This window comes from Cherax quadricarinatus, chromosome 86 (genome assembly GCF_038502225.1).
Source record: "Cherax quadricarinatus isolate ZL_2023a chromosome 86, ASM3850222v1, whole genome shotgun sequence".
NCBI classification, from domain to species: Eukaryota; Metazoa; Arthropoda; class Malacostraca; order Decapoda; family Parastacidae; genus Cherax; species Cherax quadricarinatus.
This window is the reverse complement of record NC_091377.1, coordinates 10,338,059-10,346,517: the sequence shown is the minus strand read 5'-3', so window position 1 is coordinate 10,346,517 and position 8,459 is coordinate 10,338,059.

Below are 8,459 nucleotides of genomic sequence, written 5' to 3'. Positions count from 1 at the left end.
TACTCATGCTGTGGGTGGTTTTGGCACATACCCATGCTGTGGGTGGTGGTGGCACATACCCATGGTGTGGGTGGTATTGGCACATGCCCATGCTGTGGGTGGTTTTGGCACATACCCATGCTGTGAGTGGAAGTGGCACATACTCATGCTGTGGGTGGTAGTGGGACATACCCTTACTGTGGTTGGTAATGGGACATACCCATGCTGTGCGTGGTAGTGAGACATACCCATGCTGTGGTTGGTAGTATCACATACCCATGCTATGAGGGTAGTGGCACATACCCATACTTTGGGTGGTAGTGGCACACACCCAGGCTGTGTGTGGTAGTGGCACATACCCATGCTATGGGCGGCAGTGGCACATACCCATGCTGTGCTTGGTAGAGGCACAAACCCGTGCTATGGGTGGTAGTGGCACATACCCGTGCTATGGGTGGTAGTGGCACATACACGTGCTAAGGGTGGTAGTGGCACATACCCATGCTATGGGAGGTAATGGCACATACCCATGCTATGGGTGGTAGTGGCACATACCCATGCTGTGGGTGGTAGTGACACATACCCATGCTGTGGGTGGTAGTGGCGCTTACCCATGATGTGGTGTAGTGGCACATACCTATGCTGTGGGTGGCAGTGGCACATACCCATGCTGTGGGTGGCAGTGGCACATACCCATGCTGTGGGTGGTATTGGCGCATACCCATGCTGTGGGGGTAGTGGCACATATCCATGCTGTGGTAGTGGCACATACCCATGCTGTGGGTGGTAGTGGCACATACTCATGCTATGGGTGGTAGTGGCACATACCATTGACATGGGTGGTAGTGGCACATACCCATGCTGTGGGTAGTATTGGCACATACCCATGCTGTGGGTATTGGTGGCACATACCCATGCTGTGGTTGGTGGCGGCACATACCCATGCTGTGGGAGGTAGTGGCACATGCCCATACTGTGGCAGTGGCACATACCCATGCTGTGGGTGGTAGTGGCATATACCCATAATGGGGTGGTAGTGGCACATATCCATGCTGTGGGTGGTAGTGAGACATACCTATGCTGTGGGTAGGAGTGGCACATACCCATTCTATGGGTGGTAGTGGCACATACCCATGATATGGGTGGTAGTGGCACATACCCATGCTGTGGGTGGTTTTGGCACATACCCATGCTGTGGGTGGTGGTGGCACATACCCATGGTGTTGGTGGTATTGGCACATGCCCGTGCTGTGGGTGGTATTGGCACATACCCATGCTGTGGAAGTGGCAGATACTCATGCTGTGGGTGGTAGTGGCACATACCCATGCTGTGGGTGGTAGTGTCACATACCCCTGCTGTGGCAGCGGCACATACCCATGCTGTGGGTGGTAGTGGGACATACTCATGCTGTGCGTGGTAGCATCACATACCCATGCTATGGGGGTAGTGGCACATACCCATGCTATGTGTGGTAGTGGCACACACCCAGGCTGTGGGTGGTAGTGGCACATACCCATGCTATGGGTGGCAGTGGCACATACCCATGCTGTTTGGTAGAGGCACAAACCCGTGCTATGGGTGGTAGTGGCACATGCCCGTGCTAAGGGTGGTAGTGGCACATACCCATGCTGTGGGTGGTAGTGACACATACCCATGCTGTGGGTGGTAGTGGTGCATACCCATGATGTGGTGGTAGTGGCACATACCTATGCTGTGGGTGGCAGTGGCACATACCCATGCTGTGGGTGGCAGTAGCACATACCCATGTTGTGGGTGGTAGGAGCGCATACCCATGCTGTGTCTTAGTGGCACATGCCCATGCTGTGGGTGGTAGTGGCACATACCCATGCTGTGGTAGTGGCACATACCCATGCTGTTAGTGGCACATACCCATGCTGTGGTAGTGGCACATACCCATGCTGTGGTAGTGGCACATGCCCATGCTGTGGTAGTGGCACATGCCCATGCTGTGGGTGGTAGTGGCACATACCCATGCTGTGGGTAGTAGTGGCACATACCCATGCTGTGTGGTACTGGCACATACCCATGCTGTCTGGTAGTGGCACATACCCATGCTCTGGGAGGTAGTGGCACATACCCATGCTGTGGCAGTCCCACATACCCATACTGTGGGTTGTAGTGGCACATACCCATGCTGTGGGTGATAGTGCCACATGCCCATGCTGTTGGTGGTAGTGGCACATACCCATGCTGTGGGTAGTAGTGGCACATACCCATGCTATGGGTGGTAGTGGCACATACCCATGCTGTGGGTGGTATTGGCACATACCCATACTGTGGGTGGTAGTGGCATATACCCATGCTGTGGGTGGTAGTGGCATATACCCATGCTGTGGGTGGTAGTGGCACATACCCATGCTGTGGGTAGTAGTGGCACATACCCATGCTGTGGTAGTGGCACATACCCATGCTGTGGGAGTTAGTGGCACATACCCATGCTGTGGGAGTCCCACATACCCATACTGTGGGTGTTAGTGGCACATACCCATGCTGTGGGTGGTAGTGGCACATACCCATGCTGTTGGTGGTAGTGGCACATACCCATGCTGTGGATAGTGGCACATACCCATGCTATGGGTTGTAGTGGAACATCCCCATGATATGGGTGTTAGTGGCACATACCCATGCTGTGGGTGGTATTGGCACATACCCATGCTGTGGGTGGTGGCACATACCCATGCTGTGGGTGGTGGTGGCACATACCCATGCTGTGGAAGGTAGTGGGACATACCCATGCTGTGGCAGTGGCACATACCCATGCTGTGGGTGGTAGTGGCACATACCCATGCTGTGGGTGGTAGTGGCATATACCCATGCTGTGGGTGGTTGTGGCACATACCAATCCGTAAGTAGATGTGTTATTCAACTATTGTGGGTGGCATGCTTGGGAGGAGGGTAGTATACCTTAGATAGGGCTGGGCTTTGAAATGAGCTAAGTTAGATTCACAGCTGTCATACCTGTAAAATTGATTAATGTAAAAAAAAGTGACAGCCCAAGATTGTAATCTATTCCCTCCTACCAATTCATTAGTTTTGTCATGCATCTGAAGATCAATGCGAGATGGAATCTATAGGTGTTCTCCAATTGCACTATCCACAATCCTACTATAGCTGTGTCTGGCTTGTGACAAAAGCATGCCACAATTGATACTTAAGGACTTAAAGAGCATTCATGGATGATAAAGAATCAGTTACAGTTCAGGTGTCAACTTTTGATACATGGATACTGTGAGAAATTGCCAGCATGAGGTTTAGAGGATATTACCTGAATTATTACATGTAAGTGATCTGGGTGAGGTAAGTGAGACTTAGTCACAGAGGGGAAACAAAAAATGCACCAGAAGCAAACACAGCCACAAAAAATCCTAGAAAACAAAATTCCACTTTATGCAAATTCTATGCCTTGGGTATCTGCAGGCATGGTATATCTGGTAAAACAGGTGGGACATGCACCCTTGACCATCCCAAAACAGACCACACCCACATGACAAAAGGAGGATGCAACTCTCTTTCCTGTAACTTATTTCACTCCGAAATGTGTCACTCGTTACTCCAAGAAAGAAAATGCTACAGCTTATGCTGCCAGGCACAAAAGACACAGAGACAAAAAGACACAGACCAGCCAGACTATTGGAAACAAAAGAGGGGAGCCACAATCTCTCCAAAGGAGGAGTTTTTTTAGTGCCAAGAAGAAAGAAAGACTAGCAGGAAATACAGAAATCACACACCAACTGAAAATACTTCTGGAGTAGAGGCACAGTCATTGGCCTCCACTCCAGAACAACAGATATTAAGCCAGCAAATAAAACCCCCCTAAATTCCACCAATATAACGACATTTGTCTTTGCAAACATACAGGGTCTAAAGCAGTCAACAAACAACAAAATTCCTTACATCAAGGGACTACTCATGGAGTCAAATGCAATGTCTGCAGCTTTCACAGAGACCCACATAAAGGATCATTTTGATAACAAAATATGGATCCCAGGTTATAACCTATTCAGATGTGACAGACTAAACAGGCAACAAGAGGGGGGTTGGCTTGTACATCAAAGAGTTGCTCATTTACTCAGAACTACTAAACACCTCAAATGATGTAGTTGAAGTTTTGGCAGTAAAGACTGAAAACCAAAACCTTGTCATTGTGGTTGTATACAAGCCTCTGGATGCAACTTCCCAGCAATTCCAGGAACATTATTATTATTATTAAAATCAAGGGGGAAGCGCTAAACCCGGAGGATTATACAGCGCCTGGGGGGGGGGTACGTGGAAGGCATTCAGGCTTAATTCAGGGAACTGGAGCACAGATCCAATTCCCTAAATCAAGAGCCCCTCACCAACATCAAGGAACCTTCCTTGAGGGGAATTCCAGGAACAGCTTTTGAAAACTGACCACTGTCTGGAAAATCTCCCAACTCCTGCCCCAAACATCTTGCTACTGGGAGATTTCCACTTGAGACACCTAAAATGGAGAAGTGTAGCAAAAAATATTTTAGCAGAGATCACCCCAGGAGGCAGCTCAGATGAAAATTCACACACACACGAGCTATTAAATCTCTGCACCAAATTCACCTTAAAACAGCAAATATTAGAGCCAACAAGACTAGAAAATACGCGGGACCTCATCTTCACTAACAAGACAATCTGATAACGTAATATAATCGTATCAAAGACAACATACTCAGATCACAACATAATAGAGGTACAGACATGTATGCACAGGGCTCCTGACCAGCAAAATGTGATCAGTCATGAGAGTGTCTTCATAAAATTCAACTTCAACAACAAAAACATATAATGGGAACAAGTCAACCATTTGGGAAGTACAATGCCTGCACTCTAAAGGAGGGGTTCGGGATATTATCAGTTTGGAGGGATATGTTGTGTATCTTTATACGTAAATGCTTCTGAACTGTTGTGTTCTGAGCACCTCTGCAAAAACAGTGATTATGTGTGAGTGAGGTGAAAGTGCTGAATGATGATGAAAGTATTTTCTTTTTGGGAATTTTCTTTCTTTTTTGGGCCACCCTGCCTTGGTGGGAGATGGCCGACTTGTCAAAAAAAAAGAAAAGAAAAGAAAAAAAAAATCAACCATGTCCTAAATGCAACAAGCTGGGAAGATATCCTAAACAACACGGATCCAAACCTTTATCTAGAAAAAAATAACTCTTGAGGTCTGCTCAAGGGACATTCCATTAAGAAAAAGAAAGAGAAGATGTAAACTAGTAAGAGAGATGCTCCTTATACAGATGAAGGTGAAGAATCATAGAGCTGCTGAGAGGGGCCAATATATCTGAAATACGAAGGGAGGCATTGGTCAGTGAAATAGCAAATGTCGAATTTAAGCTGAAGGAATCTTACAGAAGATAAGAATCTCAGGAAGAACTATAACCTATAAAGGAAATTGAAAAAACAAAACAAAAACAAAATACTTCTCATATGCCAAATCTAAGGAAAAAACAACATCCAATATTGGGCCCCTGCTTAGGCTAGATGGGACATACACATGACAGCGAAGAAGTGAGTGAGATATTAAAGTCCCACTGGTGGCTAAAGCTCTTGCTTTACACGGTGAGGGCCTGGGTTTGATTCCCAGCCAGGGTAGAAACATTGGGTGTGTTTCTTTACACCTGTTGTCTATGTTTCCCATCAGTATAGTGGATACTTGGGTGTTAGTTGACTGGTGTGGGTCGCATCCTGGGACACTGACCTAATTTGTCCGAAATGCTCTGCATAACAAGGGCCTTTCTATATAGTAGTATGTCATTGATGTCAGCTAGACCTGTATACCATGTACATGTTCTTGTAGTAAATAGAGATATTATTATTTTTATTATTAAACTACAGACCGATAGCACTAACATCCCATATAAAAATCTTTGAAAGGGTTCTAAGAGGCAAGATCGCCAAACCACCTAGATACCCATCAATTACACAACCCAGGGTAACACGGGTTTAGAGCAGGTTGCTCCTGCCTGTCACAGCTACTGGACCACTATGACAAGGTCCTGGATGCTAAAGAGGATAATCAAAATGTAGATGTAGTATACAGACTTTGCAAAAGCCTTCGACAAGTGTGACCACGGTGTAATAGTGCATAAAATGCCTGATAAAGGAATAAAAGGAAAAGTTGGTAGATGGATCTATAATTTCCTAACAAATAGAACACAAAAAGTAATAGTAAACAGAGTCAAGTCCGAGGCAGCTACGGCGAGAAGCTGGGTTCCACAAGGCACAATACTTGCTCCCATCCTATTCCTCATCCTTATATTTGACATAGACAGAGATGTAAGTCATAGCTCTGTGTCTTCCTTTGCAGATGACACCCGAATTGCCATGACAGTTTCCTCCATTGAAGACACCACAAGACTCCAAGCGGACATCAACCTAATCTTCAATGGGACACTCAAAACAATATGAAATTCAATGAAGAGAAATTTCAACTACTCAGATATGGAAAACTTGAGGAAATTAAAATTGGATCAGGGTGTATACAACAAATTCTAACCATACAATAGAGCGAAAAATTAACGTGGAGGACTAGGGAGTTATAATGTCAGAGGATCTCGCCTTGAAACACTACAACAATGTATCTACTGTATCTGCTAGAAAAATAATGAGAACCTTCAAAACTAGGGATGCCAAGCCCATGATGATTCTCTTCACATCGCTTGTTCTCTCTAGGCTGGAATACTGCTGTACATTTACTGCCCCCTTCAAGACAGGTGAAAGTGCTGACCTGGAGAGTGTACAAAAAACTTGCGTTGCACAAATAAGTATGACAAAGCACGTAAATTACTGCGGACGGTTGAAGTCCCTTGATTTGTATTCACTTGAATGCAGGGAAGAGAGATACATGATAATATACACTTAGAAAATCCTAGAGGGATTAGTACCAAACTTGCACACGAAAATCACTCCCTATGAAAGCAAAAGACTCAGCAGGAGATGAAACATTCCCCCAATGAAAAGCATGGGTGCCACGAGTACACTGACACAACACAATAAGTGTCAGGGGCCCAAGACTGTTCAACTGCCTCCCAACATACATAAGGGGGATTACCAGTAGAACCCTGGCTGTCTTCAAGAAGGCACTGGACAGGCACCTAAGTTCAGTACCTGACCAGCCGGGTTGTGGTTTGTATGTCAGTTTGTGTGCGGCCAGCAGTAACAGCCTGGTTGATTTGATTCTGATCCACCCCGAGGTCTGGTCTCAGACTGGGCCGTGGGGGCGTTGACCCCTGAAACCCTCTCCAGGTATACTTCTGGTTCTTGTTCCTGTGTCAGGGAAGCACAGGTATAGGGGAGGGTGGAGGTTGCGGTGAGGGTAAGAGCTAGTTGTGAGGGTGGATCTTGCATTGCAAGGGGTGTGGGTGTGGGTAAGAGTGGATGGGGAGCATAGGGAAGGAGGGGTTGCAGGCTGGGATAGAGAGAAGGTCATGGGAAAGGATCCTGCACTGATTGGGGGTAAGAATGGGGGTGTAGATGGGGAAGGATGGAGAATAAGATATACAGTGGACCCCCGCATAACGATCACCTCCGAATGCGACCAATTATGTAAGTGTATTTATGTAAGTGCGTTTGTACGTGTATGTTTGGGGGTCTGAAATGGACTAATCTACTTCACAATATTTCTTATGGGAACAAATTTGGTCAGTACTGGCACCTGAACATACTTCTGGAGTGAAAAAATATCGTTAACCGGGGGGTCCACTGTAGTTTGTTCTGAGTTATTGTGTTAGTGAGTGAGATTGGGGGGGAAGGGGTTGAAGGACTGTCAGAGGTTGGTGGTTCAAAAGGCAGAGCTTTCAGAAAATGGGGAGTCAGAAAATAGTCTGGTTGTCAATGATCTGTGATTACTCGTATCTAGTGTGGCAGCTAGGGCCAAGGCTCCTTCCATGTCCTCACTAGTGTTCATTGTGTCTACGACTATCTCAGACTCGAGTCGTAAAGCATGGATATAAATGTGTTGGGAGGATGAAATGTATCCTCTGTACAAAAAAATTCTTTCATATTAATATACAGTGGACCCCCGGTTAACGATATTTTTTCATTCCAGAAGTATGTTCAGGTGCCAGTACTGACCGAATTTGTTCCCATAAGGAATATTGTGAAGTAGATTAGTCCATTTCAGACCCCCAAACATACACGTACAAACGCACTTACATAATCGTTAAGCGTGATCGTTAAGCGGGGGTCCACTGTATTCTGAGAATCCTGATTCTATGCTCTTTTAATTGAAAGGCTTATTATCATTATTATTATTAACCCTTTCAGGGTTTCAGCCGTACTAGTACGGCTTACGCGCCAGGGTCCTTGACGTACTAGTACGCATAAATTCTAGCACCTTCAAATCTAGTGAGAGAAAGCTGGTAGGCCTACATATGAAAGAATGGGTCTATGTGCTCAGTGTGCGCAGTATAAAAAAAAATCCTGCAGCAGTGCGTAATGAGAAAAA